Raw genomic sequence first — 24002 nt, 5'->3', positions numbered from 1 at the left:
AAAGCCCGTTGGGCGAAACGCGCGTCGGCTGCGTTGTGAAAACTGGATACTCATATGATTATGAAAGAATAAACATAACATATCCTGTTACATCAAGATCGGAAATTTATTGTGTTTTTCATATGAACATTTAACATATTTTGACTACACCCAGGAAACAGACTGTCTCAAGGGGTGAAGGTTACGTTTGGGGTGTGCAGCATTGCCTTTTTTGTATATGTTTAACATCTTGGGAATTTAATATTCTTTGAGATGAATATTACTCTTGGTGGATGAGTATGTGGCGTCGTGCTAGCACCCAATACTACTGCGAATAACAATTGATTGCATTACGGCTTGAACTACACGATGTGCAGGTCCATTTAGCATATCCACTGCATAATCTATACATATATCAATTTTTGCGGATCTAGCACTCGTTTTGCCTTTAACTTGTGAATATATGTGACTTTTATTTGTATTGTGCTGAGAATTGGGTACTAACTATTTACCCTGTGTTCATTGTGATAAGTTGCTAATTGATAATGGCGAATTTTGAGGACAATAGAGATACTCTGTTAGAAGACTTGTTCAGTAATGACACGATTCCAGGCCAAGCCAATACCCGGCCAACCGCCAAAGAAGGCATGAGACAAAAATTTATTAGATTAGAGAGATTGAAACGTCAGGAACTCTCCAGATGGTGGGACTCAACAATCTTACGAAAATATATAGAAAAAGGACAGGTACCCAGAGGTCTCCGAATTCTTATTTTTCCCTCCTTTGAGGACCTGGACAGAGGTCATCTCAAAGAATGGGAAAAATTACTTTCCAATTCATCAGTTGGAATGATGGAGATCCTAATTAAGGATGCAGAATTAAAACGTAGCAAGATTATTGTAGAGATTACAAAATTGGAAGAGGAAATTCAGGAATTAAATCAACCTGAGGTGAGAGACAAAAATCTAGCAATACTTAAGGATGCATTATATAATCACCAACTATACCTAAAGGATAAAAAATCCCAGAAAATCAGGAGGGATGAAAGAGATTACAAACAGGGGAGGGTGTATACCTTCGCCAAAAAATTCGACAACATTGGAGTGGAGGTAAATCCTGGTGGCTCTGGACATCCCCCACGCCAAACTGATACAGTAAGCACTCCAGAGACGTCTAGTATTAGCAGTGCCACTAGCAGTGAATCATTGAATACACAAACACGGGTGGAGGGGTCCAGTTCCGATCCCTTTTTTTTAGAATTACAACGCTACAGGAAAGGGAACAAACAAACATACAGGAAAGATATGGGCCAAAAAAGGCAAGAAGGGGAAAAACCAGGCACAAGCGGTCAAGAAAGAACAGGGGTGACCACGAGATCAAATGCACGCAATCAGAAGAATTGAATAATGTTGAAGATATGACAGGTTTGAATACTGTTAATGTTGTAAATCTTTCGGATCATGTACTCAATGAACATGAAATTAAAATATTGAGCAAAGGCTTGAGTTTTTGTCCCAGTGCTGTTCCAAACTTTACATCTCTACATGTTAGCTGTTTTAAATTTGTTAGAAAGATCAAATTGTTAAAATACTTCCAGGATAAACAACAGCTGTCCGGTGCAATCGGTAATGTTACCCATCCAGAAGAATTACCATCGATCAGGGACATTAGAGATGTCCAATTACTACTCTCTATTGACGATAGCGAGTGTAATCTTTCATTACAAGATGTAGCAATGGATTTAGACCTTGATACATTTGCTAGTTCCGACAGTGGTTTGAGACACAAATCCAGGTTTACACCACAATTGCCAGGGCACAATCTGATTGACAAATTTCAACATAACATCTTTAATGATCTGTATAAATTAGAAGACCAATATCTCATGAAAAGAAAACACTATCCAACAAACATTACTAGGGAGGAAAGACAGGCATTGCTCAGTCTCAAAAATGATGCCTCCCTTGTCATCCGTGAGGCTGACAAGGGAGGAAATGTTGTATTAATGAATAAATCTGACTATATGGATGAAATCAACAGACAATTGAGTGATGAAATGACATACCAGCCATTAGACCATAATCCGGTTAACATCACCAAAGAACTCATTCAGAATACACTACGATTTTGGAAGGACAAATGTTTGATCTCAGATATCGAATATAGATATCTATACAATGATACACCAACCATACCGTGTATATACGTTCTACCAAAAATCCACAAAAATGAACCCTTCCCCCCTGGTAGACCAATCATTTCAGGAATCGGATCACCAACTGAACGTATCTCTGAATACATTGATACATATTTACAACCATTGGTGGTGAACCTACCTTCGTTCATCAAAGACACTACAGATGTTCTAAGTAAGATTTCGGATGTAGACTGGGTAGAGGGACACTATCTTGTCACCTTGGATGTGTGCTCCCTCTACACCAGTATACCTATGGACATGGGTCTCCTGGCAGCACAATATTTTCTAGAATCTAGGGCTATACAATTCCTAGAACACACTGTCATGATACTCGAATTGATAGAATTGGTGTTAAAAAATAACATTTTCATGCACAATGACACTTGGTACCGTCAAATCAGAGGGGTGGCGATGGGGGCGAAATTTTCGCCCTCATTTGCCAATCTCTATATGGGATATTTTGAACTGCATCATATTTGGAAGAAGTGTCCCAATACACTAACGGAAAATATCCTCTTTCTAGGTCGGTATATAGACGATATACTGATGTTTTGGTCAGGTACAAAAACAATGCTGGATGAATTTTTCCAGTATCTCAATACTAATCCCTTCAACTTAAGGTTTACAAAAACAGAAAGTACTACACATATCAATTTTCTTGATATTACAATTGTAGTGGCAAAGGATAAACTGTTATCACGACCATACAGAAAAGATACTGCATGCAATGCAGTTCTGCATGCTACCAGCGCACACCCACCCTCACAGATTAGAGCAATTCCTTCGGGGGAGATGATCCGTACAAAAAGAAATTGCAGTGATACACAAATACTGGAAAATGAACTTAACACAGTAGAACAATGTTTTAGGGCCAGAGGATATAAGACATATGATATCCGAAAGGCACGCAAAGCCGTAAACAGTATGATTAGAACGGATATGCTGAAGGGCAGCATGAAAAGAAACAGAAAGTCAGATAGTACCAAAATGATCAGGTTTATCACACCATACACTAATGTGAGTGGAGAAATCTTTAAAATTCTCAGAAAACACTGGCATCTATTAACAGATGATGAGAAAATCATGGAGGCGGTGGGACCAAGGCCTAACATCACCTTTGCTAGGGGTAACACTTTGAGACAATCCTTGTGCCCCAGCTTTATTCCAAAAACGCGTCAAAGGACATGGTTACCAGCAAAACCGAAAGGGTTTTTTAAATGCGGTACCTGTAATGTTTGCCCTTTTGCGCTGAATAAAACCACGTCATTCAAATACAATTCTGAAAGAACACACCTAGTTAACGATTTCATTAATTGCAACACGAAATTCGTTATTTATTGTATTATTTGCATTTGTGGAAAAATTTACGTTGGTAGCACCATTCGACCATTAAAGGAACGGATACAGGAACACCTAAGAGCCATTAGAAATAATAATTTGCAGTATCCGTTAGCCTTACATTTCAATACCACACATAACCATACTGAATCGATCAGAATAACTTTTCATGGTCTTGAGGTAGTACTGCCACACCCGAGAGGTGGCAACAGGATTAGTATGCTTAGACAAAAAGAATGTAAATGGATTGTTTCCCTCAGAGCAGTTGAACATGGGATCAACATCGATAAGGAACTTTTTGAATTTCTGTAGATCTATGTGTCATGTACTATAAACGATAATTATAAGTTCATAGGTTGGTATTTTATCTACCAACACCTATCATTACTATAACAATGGAATATGTACAATATTATAGTTAACTACAATTATGCTGTGACGGACTTTTAAAACAAAATAATTTCTGTGACATGCTGTGGCGCCAGGATTCCTATCTCATTTGACCTGCTGCTACCTGTCCTTTCTATTTCTGACTTTATCTACCTATTATGCTATACCATGCTTTCTCGCCTTTCTGAATGACACTATGGTGACGATGTCGGGTCTCTTCTTGAATATATAATATATGAACAGGAATGCACGATTAATAACATATTGAAGGAATTTGAGACGTCAAACAAGAGGACGGTGTTTAGACATATTACACACACTGCGATATTGTTGCAATATGGCCGCCAGTTCGCTTACTTTGAACTTGGTCGCTTTAGGTGTCAGTCCGTTTTTTGTGTTGACAATTTCCATTTAAACAGTGCAATGGCGGGAAGCATTTGGTTGACGAACGCCCAGGGACATGCGGGAGAATCTATAATGTGAAGGAGGTGAGTGCGTTATGGTTAGTGCCACGGTAATAATTAAGTGATACGAAGCGCGGTGTCAGGAACATTAATATATTTCCGCTCGCGTTACAAACAGTGTCACGGAAACATTTGAAGTGTTACGAAGCGCGTTGTCATGAACACGCATATATTGACATATGCATTTGGACTTTAATGCACAAGCTGAATTACTTTGGGGAATGAAATAGTTACATAACTGTCGGTTTGATATGTAGATACCTAGCATACGACAGGTGCGGTAAAATATTACGACCATTATTGGATGACAGCGAACATTTTCAGTACTCTAATTGCTTATGCACACAGTATTTAAGTGGTCATCACTAAATGATGACCCTGACACTACACAATAGTATAAAATAAAAAAATCTTTTTCATTACACTTTGAATTTAGAGGGGACGGATCCTGGTCCTTGACTACATGTGACTGACCACAAATACGAAGAAATATTGACAGTGCTCGACTTGGGTCACGTTTTATTGGATCCTTTGGTGGGAACTAGGTAAGAAATATAGACTGTTTCATTAGATGTTTTGACGATTATCATTCGAGTTATATTGTCAATGGTTATAGTACATTACAATTCTACTTTTTAGGTATAAGTTGGGAAATTTCCCATACACCTAACAGGAACAATAATATTGATACGTACAAGGTGAGACGTCATCACCTTATTTTATATGACTTGGAGTACATAAGCACCAATGACTGTTCGGATGTTTACATTTAACACGGGCACATCCATTAACACGCACTATCTTCCTCGGTGTAAGATGAATTACGTATTTTGATAATTTATGACAGTAGCATTTAGTGATTCAGTGGTTTTTTTTGGACTTCCGTTCTATCCACTTGGGGAGCCTGTCGGGATCTATCTCTCTATTAATCACACAAGGAAGCGGATTACTTTCTATCCCTTGGGGAACTCTATCCCTTCAAATTGGACGACTATTTATGGATCTGTTTCACATTAGATTGTAAGGCATAACACAGCTGAAAAAATATTGTGTATGTCTCTGTAAATACAGAAAATTAGATACGTTGTTTTTTCTTCTTTCTTCTTTTTTCTTATTTGCATGCAGCCTTGAGAAAGCCCGTTGGGCGAAACGCGCGTCGGCTGCGTTGTGAAAACTGGATACTCATATGATTATGAAAGAATAAACATAACATATCCTGTTACATCAAGATCGGAAATTTATTGTGTTTTTCATATGAACATTTAACATATTTTGACTACACCCAGGAAACAGACTGTCTCAAGGGGTGAAGGTTACGTTTGGGGTGTGCAGCATTGCCTTTTTTGTAAATATTAAATGCCTATAATGTCTTTGTTTGGTGGTCATCTGGACCACAACTACCATGATGCTCCATTCCTGCTGTTCGTACATAATCAGTCATTTAAATTTGTTCCCAATTTAACTATACTCTTATTTTCCACTCTGTGACCCAATCGCATTTTCACGGAAAAGTTCCATATCCTGGCAAGAGTCACATTAGCAAAATCAGAACCGCTCTGACTCAGTTCTTAATAGGTTCATACTCGCCTCAAAGATAATGTTCACGAAGGCACTGCGTGCAGATGAATTGCATACTCCCAGCACTGGCTGATAGAAAGTCCATTTTCAAAAATAGAAGCGGGCCTCCTCACAGTGGCCCTGCCATCAATATTTTGTTCATGTTCCGATCTCCAGCCAGCGTTTCACATTCAAGGAAGCAGATGTACCCAGAAATCCAACTGCAAACCCTGGCCGATTCCAAGTCCACTTCCCAGAATATATATATATATAGATTATCTACTGGCGGTCGCCAGTAGATAGTTATAGTTAGGACCGTGTTTCCATAGGAAATCCGCAACATTCTATTTGGAATAACTTTGGCGCCGATTGACGAATCCTCGCGAAATTCTAAAAATAGGTGGGGCGCTCCGCTCCGCTCCTACCCTGAAAGTCTCGGGGGGATTCGTCAAGCGGGGGCTGAGAAAAAGGGGGGGTCCCAAAACGCGTTTTCCCCATGCATTTTTCCATAGGACCTTTAGTCCGAGCTACAGCCCGAACGGCTGAACAGAATTAGTTGAAATTTGGCAGAGAGGTAGCCCTCAGGTCAGGGATGTGCCTTTTGAAGGTCTTGTGTAAATCTGTTCAGTATTTCCTGAGAAAATAGCATTTAAATCAATATATATATCTATGGGCGCGCTCCGAGCGCGTACCGTATGCTTACCGTACGCGCACGCTGCCGTGCGCGAGCGCGATTCTGATTGGTTGTTAGATCTCAGTAAACATTCGAATCGGTCGAAACCAGGAAGTGTCGGCCGCCATTTTGTCTCTCGCAGTCTGAGGGGGTGAAAAACAAAGATGGATAACGTGAAAAGGGGGCAGGCTGGACAGTTCCTGACCCCCTAGCCTTTGTCAGGGGGTCCCAGAAGGACCCCCAAGGGCAAAAATTTATTTTAATTTTTTTTTTAAAAATCGCCGAATGCGCGTAGCGTATGCGCACGGCGTAAACGGAGAAATTCCGCGAACTTCGCGTAATTACGCGTACCGTGCACGCACGGCAAAAACATTTTTTCAAAAAGGAAAGCTTAAAATTTTTTTTTAAAAATTGTGAGTTAAGGTTGGTTCTTCAAAGAGCCGTTGGGTTCATACAGGGATGGAGGAAAGAAAGAATGGGAATATTATGAGCGTCTACAAACGTGCTGGTCTATCTTATTGTTAATAAGGGAAACACTGGTCTCCCCAAAAACAATAAGACCACAACACGTTGTACACCTCATTGCAACCCTCCCAAATCGAGGGTTAACGTCCAGAGGAGCAGAAGAAGGTGATGCTCCCACCTCAGAGGAAGGGCTCAGCTGAGCTGCCGATGATGTACTCGGCTGAGCTTCTGAGGTTGGGCTCTGGTGACTTACTGAAGAGTTTTCTCCAGTATGTCGAGCAAAGGTCCTGGGATGTCTATCCCTAAGGTGTCTCATCATAGAGTGATTTCCAAAGGAATACTTCTTCCTTGGATTTCCTCTAGATAAAACACGGTCACAAAGTGTGCAAGTGACCAATGGAGCATTGACCTTTTTCTCCCCCTCTGGAAAAGTAAAATACTCCCATACAAAAGAATTCTTTTGTTTCCTCCTTCTCTGGATGATGGTGGTGCTGCTAGCCTCACTCTCAGAAGAGGTCTGCTGTTCTGCCATTGTATCTCAATCTCAATTCAGCTCCTTCTCCTAGGGGATCTCAAGCAGTAATGAGGGGAATGGGTGTGGTGTGGGAAGTTTCTGGAACTGAAAGTAGTTTCAACCAATGAAAAGTGTTCTTTGTGGATCACATGACCTACCGTGCGCGCTCCGTAAGCTTACGGTACGCGCTCGGAAACAAGTACGCATGCGCGAACGTGACGCTTATGGAGCGCTTACGGAGCGCGTACGTAAGACGCACTCGCGCATGCGCATTACACGCCCCTGCGTAACCGCGACGTTGCTTCCGCGTGTACGCGTACGTCACGTACGTATCACGTAAGCGCGCTGTACTTATGACGTACGGAGCGCGGAGCGTCAGCTTACCGTACGCGCATCGTATCACGTAAGCGCACCGTACTTATGACGTACGGAGCGCTTACCGTACGCGCACGGAAAAAAATGCATTAAAAAAAAATTAACCATTCCATAATGCAGGATATAGTACATATATTATTTTATACATAGAATTACCAAAAATCTCCCAAAAAAATTTGCATTTAAAAAAACGTACAAATTCACTGAAAAAACCATAGGTTTCACACACGTTATAGTTAGGAATTAGGATTTAAAAAACTTTGCAAATTCACTGAAAAAACCATAGGTTTCACACATGTTAAAGTTAGCTGGACATTTCACTCGTAAAAAACCAATGAAATTCCCCCGTTATAGTTAGTGCAGGCAACTATAACTCACGCGACCGCAATCCTCTGCTGATGATGTCAGATATTACATCACTGATGACATATGTGTCTTTATGAAAAATAAATATTTGTAATATATGTATAGCTAAAGATTAATGGAAGAAGACATGGGTAAATAGGTGTCTAAATACAGTGATGTAATATCTGACGTCATCAGCAGAGGATTGCGGTCGCGTGAGTTATAGTTGCCTGCACTAACTATAACGGGGGAATTTCATTGGTTTTTTACGAGTGAAATGTCCAGCTAACTATAACATGTGTGAAACCTATGGTTTTTTCAGTGAATATAGATATAGATATAGATATAGATATAGATATAGATATAGATATATATAATAAATAGTTTTCAGGCATGTTATAGTTAGAAATTAGCATTTAAAAAACCATAGAAATTCACTGAAAAAACCATAGGTTTCAGGGATGTTATAGTTACTTGGAAATTGGACTCATATAAATCCAGAGAAATTTGCCCGTTATAGTTAGTTGAGCTAACTATAACTTGTGCGCCCGCAATGCACTGGTGATGATGTCACATAATACATCACTTATGACATGGGCAGTGACATCACTCATGACATCACTAATGACATCTCAAATGACATCACTGATGATATTTTATTATATTTTTTTTTTAGAGTTTTATATAGCGCGTACTTGACCCAAATCGGGTATCAGAGAGCTTTGCATAGCACCAGTTGCATTACATGAGGACATGTTCATTAATTTATTTATTTTTGTTAGGCAAGGGGAGATTAAGTGATATGCCTAGAATCACAGAATGTTCAGCGTTTTTGCTGAGGCTCGAACACAGTTATACAGATTGGTGGACGACCGCCCTAGCCTTTAGGCCAACTCCTCCCCACCCCCCCTCCCCGAGTTGGAGTCGGGATCACTTGGGCAGATCCTGTTAGAGAGAGAACCGTCCACCCTTTACTTGCTGAACTGCTTTACACCATTTTCTTGCTTGCCTCTGTGGCTAGTGGTAGGTGTGAAAGTGTAATTCCAACTGAGGGTTTTGAGAGTGTAATGCCAAAGTTGTCCATCTCATCTAAAGAAGAAGGCACTGACTTTTGTCTCACTGCGATCCACTTACATCCTTCCTTCACTGGAGGTGTAACACAAGGGGTGTATGGATTTCTAGAACAGCACTGTGCCACCACCCACATTACCAAACCACACTTTACCCAATTCACCAGACATGCAGTCAGTGTTCATGGATGCAGAAGAAGGATTTCTTGCAGGAGTGTAGTCTTCCTCCAATAAACCATCAATGATAAAGGATTATTATTGCTCTAAAGAGATCTCCAGAATGTTTCTTTAACAATCAAAAAAGAAGAAAAAACATTACTTAACTGTAATTCCGGTTCTCCTGCATAGACATTTTTCACAGAAACCTGTCCCAGGATTCTTGTTTCCGGTCCAGGGAAGACATGGTTTGGCAGTTCAGGCTGTATTGTTCCCAGGAGGCACAGGGTCAAGACTGATCTGCAAATAGCTTTGTCTGAACTGGGGTGGCAAAGTGAGCTAAAGAACAATGATGGATTCAACCCAGATCTGTGACTGAAAAGCTTCAGCACTCCGTCCATCATCTCCTTGTGTTCCCATCTTTCATAGATTCAGATGCTTGAATTATTTCCAGTCATCAGACCAGGAATCTTCGGTAATAATGTTAATATAGCAGTATAGGCCTTCTATTCAATAACACTGAAATCTTCCAGACTTTAGTAACCTATTCTCATCATTATAAATTATTCAAACTACAGCCAACTAGAGACCAGCACCCTAAGGTGTTCCCCTGCCAGAAGCTTCCAACTGTCATTTTTGTTTTATTCGTTTAACTAGACCATATGGTAACAATGTGAAAGCCTCGTGGCAAGGGTGGGTGGGTTCTTTAGCATGTGAATTTATTAAAGATGCTAGTGCTGGATAAGTAACATTTTTTCTTCTCTAGCATTGATCTTTATAGATTCACATCCCTGAATTACACAATTAAGCACATGATTAAACCGTGTATGGTGAGCATGAGGCTTATCTTGTTTAAAAATGTTCTGGAACACAGCCCTTCCTACTGACACATCTTTGTTCCTGAATGGATTATTTAGTAGATGCATGACTGTATAAGTCACTGATTGAACATATGTTACTGAATGCATGGGTTAGTGACTAAACTGTGTGAATGTCTATATTAGTCTCTCAGTTGGTGTGTAAGCAGGTGCATGGGTTGGTGAGTAGCTACATCAGTGTATATATGGGTTATTGATTGATTGTATGAGTATCTGTATGGGTGTCTGAGTGTCTATGTGGGTGGGTGGGGGGTGTCTGACTCTGTGCATACATTTCAGAATGGCTGAATCACTGGTTGTAGAGATTCAAAGGTGCATCTCGGAAGGGCTGTATGAGTAGCTGACTGTGTGTACAGGTGTGTTGATTAGTGAATTGATGTCTCAGTTGTATATATGTGAGTAACTATATATGTTTTAGACAGTATATGTGAGTGTTGGGGTGTATAATTAACTATTCGTGAGAGAGAGTGATTGCAAGAGTGTCTACATACATGAATGTGTACTTGTATTAGTGATTGTATAAGAGAGTAAGTATGTGTTAGCATCTATATAAATAAGGGAGGTGGTGTGTGTATAAATAAGTCAGGTGGTGGGTATATATCTGCATAAGTGAGTACATGGGTGTGTGATTGATTTTTGGCATGACTGGGTAGATGTGTGAGTAACTCTATGAATCAGTAGCACTGTCTGAATGTATGTAGAGGTGTAGGAGTGGATATTATACTGATGTAATGATGAGTGACAGCATGTATTAGTGACTGGATGAGTGTATGTCTAGATCACAATATATAGATAGGAATTAGTGGATGGGTATCTAGTACCTGCTATTGGTGTGTCTATGGTTTCGAAAATGGAAGTCTGTATTTTAGAGTACGTGTTTTAAAGGTTAAATTAGAGAGTGAGGAGGTGTGTCAGACTATCATGTGGATGATGTCATCAGTGATGTCATCAGCGATGTCATTTGAGATGTCATCAGTGATGTCATGAGTGATGTCACTCACCATGTCATGAGTGATGTAATATGTGACGTCATCACCAGTGCATTGCGGGCGTGCGAGTTATAGTTAGCTCAACTAGCTATAACTGGCGAATTTCTCTGGTTTTATATGAGTCCAATGTCCAAGTAACTATAAAGTCCCTGAAACCTACGTTTTTTTCAGTGAATTTCTAAGGTTTTTTAAATGCTAATTTTTAACTATAACGTGCCTGAAACTTATGGTTTTTTCAGTGAATTTGAAAGGATTTTTAAATGCTAATTTCTAATTATAATGTTCATAAAACCTACGTTTTTCTCAGTAATTTTGAGAATGTTTTTTTATTTTTTGTAAATTTAATGTCCTATAAATTGTTTTTGTATTTTTGAATTTATTATTTAATGACTTCTTGTTTTTTAAATATTAAACAACTACATACAGTATAAAAGGGAGCCTAACACAGAGCCATATCTGAAGATCAACACATGTCATAGACCTATTGATGAAGCAGCTCCTACACCCAAGAACGCCACAACACCCACCACCACCCCCAGGACCCCCCCTCTACCGCCGAGGCAGCGCAGAACAAGACAGCAAACTTTCCGAAAACGGCATGGTCCCTCAGCCACACAATAGCTGAATATTGGGACAGGTGTGAACAAACTATATGTGAAAGAAGCAATTCACCCATGTATACCAATGCACACAATGCAAAGTGTAGCAGGGATGGGCTGGACACATCTCAGTATGCAGAACACACACCTCTCCATGTGCACAAATACTACTGGTGCTTGTAGTATTGTGGACAGTGGACCCAACCATGTTACCTCAAACACTAGGGACGATCTCAGTCATGTAGCTGTATCGTCCCACCTGTAAGCATAAGGGAAACCGGAGTGGGCAGGTCTGATGTATGCCACTTCAGCGTAGGAGTGTGAATAAATAGGCCGGGGTTCTGGGCGTGGTTCACTTGTGAACTGTGAAGACCAACTACTGTGCTAGAGCGGCGGCCCTCACCCTGCCACGAGGCTGCCGCCATGACCACGGCTCTCCCGACACAGGCCCCCTGCAAACCCAGCGGCACAGCACTGCAGACTTATGTCTGTACAGACTACTGTCTTCGATTTACACTGCGGACAGCAGGCCTCACAATTCAGATGGAGTAGTGATTGCAGATGGCACAGTGCAGTACGCAAGATACATTGCTCCCAGTGCGGCCCTCTCGGACCACGCATCATCGCAGGGTACTTCAGATGCCACTAACTCAGTGCACCACAAGTCATTGCCACGTGGCCTTACCGGGGCAGAATTCAATAGACAAAAGACATTGGTCCGAGTGCACCCCTCCCGGACAACGCATCATCGCAGGGTACGTACACGCTGAGCGCCAAAGATACTACTAATTCAGTGCAACACAAGACATCGACATGTCGCCTTACTGAGGCAGAATTCAATAGACAAAAGACATTGCTCCGATTGCGGCCGTCCGGAGAACCTATCATCGCAGGGTATGTACACGCTGAGCGCCAAAGGTACTACTAAGTCACTGCACCATAATTCATCGCAAGGAAGAGTGAACAGTTTTATGTCAGCAGTGAGGCATACTATCAATCGAAAATCACCCAAAAATACTTATAATATAAAAAGAACAGAAGAATCAAAGTACAATAATGATTACAATCCAGTAATTTTGAAGATGTGGAATGCAAATATGGACATACAATATGTTGCAGATAACTCAATTCCTGTTTCTCGCATACTATCCAAATAGAAGACCATACCTGGAAAACATATGTCTATATGAAATAATGCAACATTATAGTTTTAGAAAAAATGTTACAGAGAACATAAATACAAGGAAACATGCTGTAATTGGATCTGATGGATGTTTCTTAAAGAATGCCAAAGGAAATTTGATTAATGACAGGAAATTAAGCTGTGATACTCCAGATAAGAGAGAGTTTTTCTATTTAGCTCTTCTCCAACTCTTCAAACCTTGGAGGACTGAAATGGAATTTTGACTGCTATGAAGGTTATTTGAAAGCATGTAAAGACAGTGCTACCAGAGAGGCCCGCCCGGACCACGCATCATCGCAGGGTGCACACACGCTTCAGGTGCCACTAACTCACTGCACCACAAGTCATCACCACATGGACTTATTCAGGCAGAATTCAATGCAAGCCGCAACACATGGTGCCATTAACCCTGTTCAACACAAGCCAAACGATCCCACATGTGTAACTCTGTCCAGAGTCCTGAATGGCAGTGACCCCAAGTCCATGGCAGTGACCACAGCACCAGCCTCCCTCTGATTAGTTAGGCATATTTCCATATGCAAGGCCGGCGACATGTGGTGCCACTAACCCTGTACAACACAAGGCACGACACGTGGTGCCACTAACCCTGTTCAACACAAGCCGATCCCACATGTGTAACTGTGTCCTGTGTCCTGAATGGCAGTGACCCCAAGTCTGTGGCAGCGACCACAGCAGTATACTCCCTTTGATCAGTTAGGCATATTTCCATATGCAATGCCGGCGACACATGGTGCCACTAACCCTGTTCAACACAAGCCGATCCCACATGTGTAACTGTGTCCTGAGTCCTGAATGGCAGTGAACCCAAGTCCGTGGCAGCGACCACAGCAGCCTACTCCCTTTGATCAGTTTTGCATATTTCCATATGCAAGGCCGGCGGCACGTGGTGCCACTAACCCTGTTCAACACAAGCCGATCCCACATGTGTAACTTTGTCCTGAGTCCTGAATGGCAGTGACCCCAAGTCCGTGGCAGCGACCACAGCAGCATACTCCCTTTGCTCAATTAGGCATATTTCCATATGCAAGGCCGGCGACACATGGTGCCACTAACCCTGTTCAACACTAGCCGATCCCACATGTGTAACTGTGTCCTGAGTCCTGAATGGCAGTGACCCCAAGTCCGTGGCAACGTCCACAGCAGCATACTCCCTTTGATCAGTTAGGCATATTTCCATATACAAGGCCGGCGACACGTGGTGCTACTAACCCTGTTCAACACAAGCCGATCCCACCTGTGTAACTGTGTCCGGAGTCCTGAATGGCAGTGACCCCAAGTCCGTGGCAATGACCACTGCAGCATACTCCCTTTGATCAGTTAGGCATATTTCCATATGCAAGGCGGCGACACGTAGTGCCACTAACCCTGTTCAACACAAGCCGATCCCACATGTGGAACTGTGTCCTGAATCCTGAATGGCAGTGACCCCACATCTGGCCTACACTGCGGTCAGCAGGACTCAAAATTCAGATACAGTCACGATTGCAGATGATGCAGTAGGCAAGAGACATACCTCCCACTGCGGTCCATCCGCACCAAGCAGCATCACAGGCTCATACACGTCAACAGTGTGGTAAGTAGGGCTCACAATTAAAATTAAATCTTGATTCATTAATTACAGAGTCCACTAGGCAGGAAACTATCACAGGCCTAAAACCTACATAATATCCTTTTAGTATCCTTGCTTCAAGAACTTTTTTTATATCAGTTATACCTTTAGTACAATCAACAAATTCATCTTCAAGTGCAAACAAACACTCAACAACAGTTTACACTGCGGGCAACAGAGCTCACAATTTGACATTTTGACATGCGGTGCCACTAACCCTGTTCAACACAAGCCGTGACACCTGGTGCCACTAACCCTGTTCAACACAAGCCAATCCCACATGTGCAACTGTGTCCTGAGTCCTGAATGGCAGTGACCCCAAGTCCGTGGCAGCGACCACAGCACCAGACTCACTTCGATCTGTTTGGCATATTTCCATATGCGAGGCCGGCGACTCGAGATGCCACTAACCCTGTTCAACACAAGCCAGCGACACGTGGTGCCACTAGCCCTCTTCAACACAAGCCAATCTCACATGTGGAACTGTGTCCTGAGTCCTGGATGGCAGTGACCCCAACTTTGTGGTTGTGACCACAGCACCAGACATCCCGTGGTTTTATTTGTTGTTGTTTTCTTTAACCTCTTCAGTGCCCATGATGAGATAGTCTCGTCATGGAGCACGGTTGCGCTGTGCCCATGAAGAGACTATCTCGTCATGAACCCCACCCACTAGTGCAACACCCGGCACAGGAGGGGGAAAGGGCGTGGCACTGAAGGGGTTAAATAACATTTTTCATATGTAAACCTATACAAGACTAAGATTCTTATTTGTTCAACCACACAGGGACACTTCCAGGCCCAAGAAGGTTGTTGAGGGTATGTTGGTAATGTGGGAAGAGGGTGCGTTACCTGCTGATGTGGGATGAGGCAGCGTGAAAGGGGTATCTCTCACAGAAAGAACTCCGATATATTTTCAGAAATGCCTCAGACAGATGCCAGCTGACGGACTGAATCAAAAAATTGTTTTTCAATGCTTATGTAGTGTGAGTTATGAACAGTTCGCACCCAGACTCACAGAGTGACAACTGCGGGCCGTCCGCTCGACTCACAGACGCAGTACTATGAGCCGTCCGCTCCCAAAGGAACAGCACCATAGTAGTTCGCAGAGGTAGAGGCACAGTAGCGTACTAGCTCACAAAGGTAGAGAGCTACGAGCCAACAGACTGGCTTCTAACGGCATAGCTGCGAAGTGGTGATGGGCAGAGGCACCGTGAAAGAGTTATCTTGCAGAAACAGGCGCACTCGCTGTTGGTGTGCAGGTCAGTGCTCTAGTTGTCAACATGTCACGGCCACTCCCTGAGGGCAGGTTTGCACACACACCACACCCATCCAGCACATGCATCACAGGCCATGTGACCACACAAATATAATGCATCGACAACGTCACATCCTTTATTGCTGGTGGTGACTGGATGACGGACGATCCACGGGTCTGAATCATAAAGAGTCCATGAAGAGTTGCGCCGAGGGTTAGTCGCACCCTGAGCTGCATGGCCGTCAGGGGCCTACTACCACGTGGCGCGGACTTGACTTGCACAGGGTTAGTGCCACCCGAAACTGATGTGGCCGTCAGGGGCCTACCACCACGTGGAGCTGACTTGAGTTGCACAGGGTTAGTCGCACCCTAAGTTGTATGGCCGTCAGCGGCCTACCACCGCATGGCGCTGACTTGCATTGCACAGGGTTAGCGGCCCCAAAAGCTGATGTGGTCTCTGCCATTGATGACTCAGGACTCAATCAATCAATCAATCAATCACTGCATTTGTAAAGCGCGCTACATACCCGAGAGGGTCTCAAGGTGCTGGGGAGTGGGGGGTGCTACTGGTCAAATAGCCAGGTCTTGAGGAGCCAGCAGGTCCTGGGTCTGTCGTAGGATGGTGGGGAGAGTGTTCCAGGTCTTGGCGGCGAGGTAGGAGAAGGATCTGCACCCGGCGGTGGTTTTTCAGATGCGAGGGACTGTGGCGAGGGCAAGGTTGGCTGAGCGGAGGCTTCGGGTGGGGGTGTGGAAGCTGAGTCGGTTGTTGATGTAGGTGGGTCCGGTGTTGTGCAGTGCTTTGTGTGCGTGGATCAGGAGCTTGAAGGTGATCCTTTTGTTGATGGGGAGCCAGTGCAGGCCTCTCAGGTGGAGTGTGATGTGGCTGCGGTGGGGAAAGTCGATGATGAGTCGGGCCGAGGCGTTCTGGATGCGTTAGAGTCGTCTCAGGAGCTTGTTTGTAGTTCCTGAGTAGAAGGCGTTTCCGTAGTCGAGTCTGTTGGTGATGAGGGCCTGGGTAACGTTTTTTCTCGTGTAGAGGGGGATCCATTTGAAGATCCTGCGGAGCATACGGAGGGTGTTGAAGCAGGACATGGAGAGAGTGGAGTCAAGGATGACCCCCAGGTTGCGTGCGTGGTCCGTGGGTTCCGGGGTTGTGCCTAGTAACGTGGGCCACCAAGAGTCGTCCCAGGCTGATGGGGTGGGTCTGAGAATGAGGACCTCTGTCTTGTCTGAGTTCAGCGAAATGTGTGAGATCTGCCGGGCCGCGGAGAAGCTGATGTGGTCTCCGCCATTCATGACTCAGGACTCAGTGACATCTGTGAGATCTGGCAGGCCGCGGAGCTTTGACAGGCACGTGGAGTGCCCACTGGTAAACACTCCGGTGGCAGCAGGTAATTATTTGGTCATGGCTGCGCAGGGGTGGCAGTGTCTCTCTCTCTCTCTCTCTCACTTCCCTCTCTTCACTCTCTCTCTCACTCTGTTCCTTCCTTTCCTTCTATCTCTCTCTCTCTCCCTTCTCCCTTTCTCACTCCCTTTCTTTCCTTCCCTCTCTTTTTCTCTCTGGCTTTTTATTCCTTCTCTCTTTCTCTGTGTCTCACTCCTCTGATATGCGCTTTACACACGTCCTTATTTTGTGCTTTATTTTCCAGGCTGTGTCATCGACATTGATGGACCCGACAGGAGTCTTCCGCCTTGTTCTTTTGTGTTGAGTTTGTTAAATTTCAATAAAGTTTTTGGTTGTTACTTATGTGTTATGTCACTCTTCCTCGTTCTTATTGCTGGTATTTGGTGGTGTTCACAATGGTGTTATATTTTGGGGCAGTTATCCCGGAAATACTGGTGATGTCTGCAGTTTGCACCAGCTTCTGAATAGTGTGTTAGATTTATCTCAACTTTAGTTGCATTAAAGTGCTGATAATGAGATGCAGAGTAGGCGTTCCCATGCAAAAACACACGAGGTGCACCTTTTCGATCTATTCTAATTACTAAAATCCTGTATTGAATTCCACTGTGGTAGTAGGTGCATTTACAGTGTACACACAAAATCAATAAAGAAATCTCATTGTATTTATATTGATTGGGAATAGTGGGTCAGGTGCTGGATCTTGATGGGATACACTGCCCAGTTTGTTTATTTTTCTGTACACAAGAAACCCACATCACAACTTTCACAACGAAAGCCAAAAAGTACGAAGCAAAACAAATTCCGTCGATAAGCCGCGTTAGCACCAGAGATTTTACACCTGCTTTCTGCTGGTGTCAAGCAGGACGACTACCTGCAGCTTGAAAAGGAACACAGCCAAGAGCCACACCTGAACACCCACAGGTGCCATAGAGTCAATGAGCATGATACACGGATAACCATGAGGGCCATAACACTCCTCACAACAACCCCAGGACCGCCAACGCCCCCGAACCCGCATCTCAGCAAGTATGTCCGTGTGGTCATTGTGTTAACATGATAGGCACCGGCCCTGCAACATCACAGTGTGCTGTCTTCAGCGGACGTTACCATGTCACCTCAGCGTTGGCAATGAGCCAGGAAATGTAGCTACGCACGCATCCTCCTGCATGCACAAGCGGCAAAGGGAACGGGGTGTCTCACACATGTCAGTGTGCAAGAAGTGCGGTAAGTGTGTCTCTGTGTTCTGCTGTGGCCACCACAAGGGTCGCAGTAGTCGATATTGTAAAGTGGCATGCACCACCTCCAAACGGCAGTGTCATGGTTTGATTAGAATGCCGTAGTACATGCGCCAAAAGGCATTACAAAGGTGTGCCATAGGAGTGCACGGGATACAACAGGGCAGCGCTCAAAAGTGTGGGGGCTCGTTGGAGGGAGGAGCAGCTGTTTGGCAACGTACAACACAGTGAACCTGCGCATGTGCCACGTGCTAGGCATCTCATCCATGATGACCAGGGTCGCAGACATCCCACAACACCCACGACCGGTCTTTCTACACATTCTGTATGAATGCACCTGGAGAAGTTACTGTAAGGATGAAAGGTTCTTTGTCTGAGCTATCTTGCGTTAACACATCTGCTGCTCCGAGAAGGAACTTGCAAGTAGCCAGGCCCCCCCTGACAGATACGATAATATCTGCATCCGTCTCCCACACTACCCACTGCCCGATTTGAGAACAACGAGTAGAAATCCCACACTCAAAAGTCCTTTGTCGTAGTTAGAGTGTGAGAAATGGCCTTCACACGTACTCCCACCACAACCCTGCACTTCACCCATTGCACACATACCTGGTTCATTTCACCAAGCTGTGCCATTTCATCCACAAGACTGGCACACGGCAAGCCAGTGCAGCTACAAGCAGAGCCACTGATGCATAGCAGGGCATCCCGAACACATGGTCGACTCCATTCACGTCTACCTATACCTTGCACGTCTGCTGCATGTCCTGGGTGCACTGCCTTTGCAAGTGCTGCGGATCACTTACCAGCACCATATACAAGTTACTGTGTTCCAAACAAAGCTTCCTCCTACTACGTATAAAATATTGCTGACACTACTTGGACAGGTGTGGCACAGCGCCCAGAGCACATGACTTCACAGCATAAGACACACAGTTTGGGCTCACGGTTTCATCCCCGAGTCCAGCAGCAGCTCAATTTAGCAGCACAACACTCTAGGCAATACCTCACTTAATTTCCATACCCCGCACTTTCAGACCGGTAGGGTTTAGTACTTCAGCACCTTTATCCCCGACTCCGGCAGCATCTCAGCTTACGCCCCCAGCGCCATCAGACCCATACGAGTGAGTAGTTTGCACTTTCCAAATACTAAATTGATTTGATATGCGCGGATTTCCCTTTGCACACACTGTATAACACCCCCTAAACACAATACACAACTTACAATATTCAAAACAAAGGTTCCTCCGAGTAGGTATAACTAGATGCTGACACTACTTGCACAGATCGCCCGATTTAAGGTAGTCCTTTGTTTTCTAGACGGATAAAGAAAAGCTGATCTGGAAGGATCGGTTACCAGCGTATTTTACCAATTTCGTTAGCATCATTTTTATGGTAAGTGGTATTTAGTTATCAGCATTTCGACTGACAGTGTGGCCAGCCTCTGCAGAAGTGCAGTGTTCTTCAGTGTAAAACTAGGAGAGGCTAGGAATAGGAAGTTAAAATCCCTAGCCCTTCAGGAATGAGAACTGCATCCTCCTGAGGCGGAAGCCGGGAGTAAGTTAGTTGCTTTTTAAACTTTGAGTGTCACAAATTATTGCATTTTAAACTGTTTACCTTGTTCCTGGGCACTAATTGGGGATTTGAAGCTCGCCTTTTGTCAGGGATTCGTGGCGGTTCTTGGCGCCGCTGCAGGATCTGCTTCGCACACCTCGCACGCCATCACCGCTCGATCCCTCAGGCCACGCCCCCTTAGTGTGGACACGCCCCCCACCGAGACTACTTAAGGTCTCCGCTCTCAAAACCAGTCAGAGAACTGTATCCTCCTGAGGCGGAAGCCGGGAGTAAGTTAGTTGCTTTTTAAACTTTGAGTGTCACAAATTATTGCATTTTAAACTGTTTACCTTGTTCCTGGGCACTAATTGGGGATTTGAAGCTCGCCTTTTGTCAGGGATTCGTGGCGGTTCTTGGCGCCGCTGCAGGACCTGCTTCGCACACCTCGCACGCCATCACCGCTCGATCCCTCAGGCCACGCCCCCTTAGTGTGGACACGCCCCCCACCGAGACTACTTAAGGTCTCCGCTCTCAAAACCAGTCAGAGAACTGCATCCTCCTGAGGCGGAAGCCGGGAGTAAGTTAGTTGCTTTTTAAACTTTGAGTGTCACAAATTATTGCATTTTAAACTGTTTACCTTGTTCCTGGGCACTAATTGGGGATTTGAAGCTCGCCTTTTGTCAGGGATTCGTGGCGGTTCTTGGCGCCGCTGCAGGACCTGCTTCGCACACCTCGCACGCCATCACCGCTCGATCCCTCAGGCCACGCCCCCTTAGTGTGGACACGCCCCCCACCGAGACTACTTAAGGTCTCCGCTCTCAAAACCAGTCAGAGAACTGTATCCTCCTGAGGCGGAAGCCGGGAGTAAGTTAGTTGCTTTTTAAACTTTGAGTGTCACAAATTATTGCATTTTAAACTGTTTACCTTGTTCCTGGGCACTAATTGGGGATTTGAAGCTCGCCTTTTGTCAGGGATTCGTGGCGGTTCTTGGCGCCGCTGCAGGACCTGCTTCGCACACCTCGCACGCCATCACCGCTCGATCCCTCAGGCCACGCCCCCTTAGTGTGGACACGCCCCCCACCGAGACTACTTAAGGTCTCCGCTCTCAAAACCAGTCAGAGAACTGTATCCTCCTGAGGCGGAAGCCGGGAGTAAGTTAGTTGCTTTTTAAATTTTGAGTGTCACAAATTATTGCATTTTAAACTGTTTACCTTGTTCCTGGGCACTAATTGGGGATTTGAAGCTCGCCTTTTGTCAGGGATTCGTGGCGGTTCTTGGCGCCGCTGCAGGACCTGCTTCGCACACCTCGCACGCCATCACCGCTCGATCCCTCAGGCCACGCCCCCTTAGTGTGGACACGCCTCCATCTACCCTTCCACCTCCCTTATAATCATGTGCATCTTCCGGTCGCGCAGCGGACGCGCGCAGCGGACGCGCGCAGCGGGCGCGCCGCCGGCGCGCCGAAGGCGCGCCAAAGGCAAGCCCGTCTGCGCCCGTCCGCGCCTCGCCCGTGCCCAGTGCCACCCCCCCTGCACAAAAAATCATCTATTCAAGAGAAGCCCTACTAAAAATCAAACCAGACCCAACATCCTGCACCAGATCCCTTGACCTGACCACCTGGTCTGGCTTTTGGACCTGCAGGTGCTGCAGTTACAGTTTAGGCTTCAAAGCAAGTAATCAGCCACCCGTACAAGCTAGGAACCTACGATGTGGACTGATCAATGTCAGGTCTATGGGAAAGCACGCCGCACATATATTTGATCTCATAATGGAGAATGAACTTGACTGTCTCTTTATGACGGAAACCTGGCTGACACCTAATAGTAACCCTGACATAACAAACTCCTTACCCCCAGGATATCTAATCTCTAGAGAGGATAGACCTTGCCAGAGGGGTGGAGGCATTGCTATTGTCTATCGCGACACCTTGAATTGCCAAACTTTCCTTATACCTGACCTCAAAGGGGCGGAAAATGTTGGCTTTGCTCTAAAAATACATGACTCTTTCACCTTTACAGGGGCCCTGATCTATCGACCACCTGGCTCACATACTGACTTCATTGATAGTATCGGTGAAGCTATAGGCCACTTAGTCCTCAAATCAGCCAATTTCACCATCTTGGGAGACGCCAATATACATCTAGACGCCCACTCGGACCAGGCTACAATCTGCTTCACCGATACCATGAATGTACTCGGTCTGAAAACTCTTACCACCTCCGCCACTCACAAGGCGGGACATATACTTGACTGCATCTGCTCCAATATTGAAACACTTAAGGTAGATACCCCGCAAATACTAACTTGGACAGACCACAGCTATATTCCGTTCGAATTCCCCGTAACATCTCATTCTCGGACTAAGAAAACCAACGACCACCCAGGGTCCAACATGAAAGGACCCCGTTGGAAAGATCTGATAGGACAACCAGATTTCCTGATAAAAGCTGACACATCTAGACCGACTCTGTCGGGAGCCCCCGACAAAGACAGCCAGGCCTTTAAGGAATGGATCAACTCACTCATAAAGGGCCAGGAGTCCATCCTTCCCTGTTTGAGGACCAAGAGAAAACAGAGACCTATCGCCCCGTGGTTCTCTCTCACTCTAAAAGAGGAACAACGGAAAGTTAGGGCTCTTGAACGAAAGTGGCGACTCAACTACACAGAGTATGACCAAGATTTGTATAAAATCGCCCGTCGGCAATACCACAGGTCGATTAAAACGGCCAAAAGGGAATACTACAAGGATGCCATTAATAATAGCAAGAACAAACAAAAAGAAATTTTCAATATTGTTAACGCTTTCATTAACCCTAAGACTACGCAGAAAGACATCCCCCCTCACAGAGTCTCTGCAACACTATTGCAGACTACTTTGAGGGAAAAATCTTAACCTTGACCAAAGATTTCCCACAACCCCACTGTAATGAGGAGAACAAGGTCATCAACTCCGGACTAAAAATCAATACCTTTGCTTCCTTTCAACCGGTAAGCAAAGAAGAAACACAGACAGAAATCCTTAAACTTACATCCGGATCTCCCTTTGATCCCTGCCCTCCGCTAGTGCTTCATTCACTAATAGTGGTTGTTAATCCATTCATCAATAGCATCATAAACTCTTCACTCACCCAAGGTCTGGTCCCTGAGGAATGGAAACTCACAGCAGTCAAACCCCTGCAAAAAAAAGCACTACCGGACCCTGCTACCCTTACAAACCTCCGTCCGATCTCCCTACTCCCAGCTTTATGTAAACTTACAGAGAAAGCTGTTAACAAACAACTTACTGCCTTCATGGAAAACAATAACATCTGGCATCCCAACCAAGCAGGTTTTAGAGCCCAACACTCCACAGAATCAGCCCTGATCTTTTCCTCCGAAACCCTCCGTGGAGCATTGGATCAGGGAAAGAAAGCAGTCCTGGTTCTATTAGACCTGTCCGCGGCGTTTGATACGGTGTCCCATGCCATTCTATTAGACCGTCTAGCCGCGGCAGGAATTGTTGGAACCGCATTGAACTGGATAAAGAGCTTTCTCGCAAATAGGAGACAAGTTGTGGTCTTAGGACAGTACAGATCAGAGGAAAAGTTAGTAGGATCTGGAGTCCCTCAAGGATCCTGCTTAAGTCCTACACTTTTCAATATATACATGGCCCCGCTAATCCATCTTATCTCATCCTTTGGCATAGACACCATTGCATATGCAGATGATACTCAGCTCATTCTGATACTGGAAAATGATACCCAAGAAGCCG

Source organism: Triturus cristatus, chromosome 3_2 (genome assembly GCF_964204655.1).
Source record: "Triturus cristatus chromosome 3_2, aTriCri1.1, whole genome shotgun sequence".
In the NCBI taxonomy this organism is placed as follows: domain Eukaryota; kingdom Metazoa; phylum Chordata; class Amphibia; order Caudata; family Salamandridae; genus Triturus; species Triturus cristatus.
Note: the sequence above shows the minus strand (reverse complement) of the source record.